General features: G+C 36.0%; 1 long non-coding RNA gene across 1 annotated transcript; it reads left to right on the forward strand.

The window, feature by feature from the left end:
* Positions 1–220: 220 nt before the first annotated feature.
* Positions 221–2,357, forward strand: LOC136798035 (uncharacterized). The gene is made up of 2 exons (XR_010845333.1): positions 221–579; positions 1,708–2,357. It is a non-coding gene; the product is annotated as an uncharacterized lncRNA (long non-coding RNA).
* Positions 2,358–3,098: the final 741 nt, after the last annotated feature.

Consider the following 3,098-nt stretch of genomic DNA (forward strand, 5'->3'; position numbering starts at 1 on the left):
TATCCAAATTCTTTCACTGTAGATTATTGAAACAGGAATTGACAGAAAATTAAACTAACAGGAGCCTTAAAAATTGTGATCATTTCCATTAGAGAGAATATAGATTTAACTTGTCTAAAAGAGGACAAAGTTTCAATTTTTTTTGCGTGGGAAAAGACTGAAGTCGTTTATAATACAGCCTTTAGAGATTCAGTCGGTAGTGTAAGTTTTTAAATATTTCCCTACTATAGGGGAATATTTGTTAAAACGGCCTTTTTCCGTTTCTTCTTCTTCGTCCATTTTCGATGTTAATGTTTTCTTTATTCGTGCTGCACATTATGACTAGGCTCTTCAGTCACGTGACTAAAAATCGTCGCGAAGATTTAGCGGGGAAAAAAATAGTATCCTTCTATCAAAATATGGCAGGGGTTTTTACCAGCTTTTCATAAAACAAATGATTGTGTGTAAAGCTCAGAGGACTGCCTGAGTTTCTCTCGTGTGTGCTGAATTTATTTTTCCCATAAGGAGAAGAAGAAGGGTGGAGAAAGAAGCTGAAACACATGGAAATCCAATCCATTCCTATCTTGACTTGAGAAGAAGGTGAGCATAAATTTCTTTCTGATTTCTATCATGTATATAGATATTAATGGTCAAAACTTGGAAAAGCTTGCACTCTTCTCAGTGCCCCATTTTTAGCCTTGATGCCAGATGCTAAAAAGAAAACTAGATCATAATAGATGCTTTTACTCCCTGTTTACCTTTTTGTATGCTCCCCTCCCTTGTATCTTTTGTGTGCGCTCCCTGGGATCCTTTGGTACGTTTTGTGTGGTCCTTTTTGTACACTACCCATGGTCCTTTTTGAATGCTTTCAGGGTACCTTTTGTACGCTCTCCGTTCGTCCTTTTTGTGTGTTCCTGGGTACCTTTTTGTACGCTCCCCGTGTACCTTATTGTACGTTGTTCCAGTGTATCTTATTGTGCCGTTCCCCGTATACATTATTGTACGTACCCCATGTACCTTATTGTACGTTCCTCAGTACCTCATTGTATGTTCCCCGTGTATATACCTTATTGTACGTTCCCTGTAGGTTCCCTGTGTATATACCTTATTGTACGTTCCCCTTGTACCTTATTGTACGTTCCCCTTGTACCTTATTGTATGTTCCCCGTGAACCTTATTTTATGTTCCCGTCTACCTCATTGTATGTTCCCAGCGTACCTTATTGTACGTTTCCAGTTTACCTTATTGTACGTTCCCAGTATACCTTATTGTATGTTCCCCGTGAACCTTATTGTATGTTCCCCGTGAACCTTATTGTACATACCCAGTGTACCTTATTGTACGTTCCCCTTGTACCTTATTGTACGTTCCCTGTGAACCTTATTGTATGTTCCCCATGAACCTTATTGTATGTTCCCCGTGAACCTTATTGTATGTTCCCTGTGAACCTTATTGTATGTTCCCCGTGAACCTTATTGTATGTTCCCAGTGTACCTTATTGTACGTACCCTGTGGTCCTTTTTGTACGTTCCCGTAAACTTCTTTAATGGCTCAGTTTATATGCATGGCAAACATAGCTCAAACCATCAAGCAGAGTCTCACCCTTTTAAAGTCTTTTTTTTTTGGGAGATTTCAGCGAATGACCACACATTTGGCATTGATTACTGTAAAGAGATTATTTCCCATTATGAAATTTTGAATTTTTCTTTCCTTTCACATTCAATTCAGGTGCCAGGATTACAAATTCAACAAAGTTTGACGACCTCTAAAGCTGACAATACAATGTAACTTGCTGGCAATGATGTAATGATAATGTTGCACATAATGAGAATATGAACAAAGATAAACATTCTTGCAATAATTGAACCAAGGAACTCTATTGTTCCAAGATGTGATTTAATGATCAATGATACAAATGTCATGGAGTTTAGTTTATCAAGACACAAATTTCACAAAAAAGTTTGCTGGAAAGTGTTGTAAATATTCAGCAATACTGTAACTAAATGTGACAATTTCAAGGTTGACAATTTGGTATATTATCACATGAATACTAATGTAACAGATGTTATGCACTGGAAATCTAAATCTGTAAAGAAGGAGATCCATTTTTAAGTAACTTTTTATTTGTGGATGGTATAATATGGTGGTTTAAAATATTGATGACAAGGAAGTTTTTCATATGAAACTAATGTGTACAACATATTTCGATATCTCCCAAATTCATATTGCCATATTTCCATATTAGTCCCTTAGTAGACAGTCTCAAGATATTTTGGCACTTTCTTACTCAGATGAGTCTTAGAATAATATCAACTTGTAAATCTAAGATTTTATTTCCTTAATGAAGGTAAAAACCAATATTAGTTGAATAAAATACATTTATTTTTGTGTTAAAATCCCGGGGGGGGGTGCTTAGGCAAAAATAGGTGCTGGGTATGTGCGGACGGTAAGGGTCGGGTTTTTCACCTTTCAAAGTCTCTCTAAGGGTTACAAAAATCAGGAAATTTCAAAGTAGTCTCTCTAAGGGTGGGAAAAATCACGATTTTTAGAAAAAAATTTTGATTTTGAGAGAAAAAATTACAAAAAAGTTTCACTAAGGGTAGGAAATTTTTGAAAATCAGAGAAAATTTTTCGAAAAAGTCTCTCTAAGGGTCACTTTTTCACTAAGATTTGGTCTCTCTAAGGGTCGGTTTTCGGAGGTCCCGTCCGCACATACCCCTCATTCACCAACCCTAGTACCCCTCCCCCGGGGTTAAAATGGTTATCATTTGCATGCAATTTTTTAACAAGTTTTTATACTTATATCATCTGTGAACATGTCTATGAAATAAGGACAATTTTTAGCAGGAATATGGTTAAATTTTGTTTTGCATCGGATATTGCTTAATATAAAGGCTTTAATAAATCTAAGTTACTAAGTTGGGGCTTTAGGATAATCTGTGGGGTTCGACTGCGACTACAATCTATGCTCTGAGCTATTGGAGGAAATATTTAACCACATCTTTGTGGCTCTTGTTGTATTATAGGATTAAATTTTCTATTTATATGCAATAAGCCCTAAGGATTGTTAGCTAATTCCATCCTTTTATATATTGTGAAAATTAGACGTGAATAGATTA

Source organism: Clytia hemisphaerica, unplaced genomic scaffold (assembly GCF_902728285.1).
Source record: "Clytia hemisphaerica strain Z4C2 unplaced genomic scaffold, Clytia hemisphaerica genome assembly, whole genome shotgun sequence".
NCBI lineage: Eukaryota > Metazoa > Cnidaria > Hydrozoa > Leptothecata > Clytiidae > Clytia > Clytia hemisphaerica.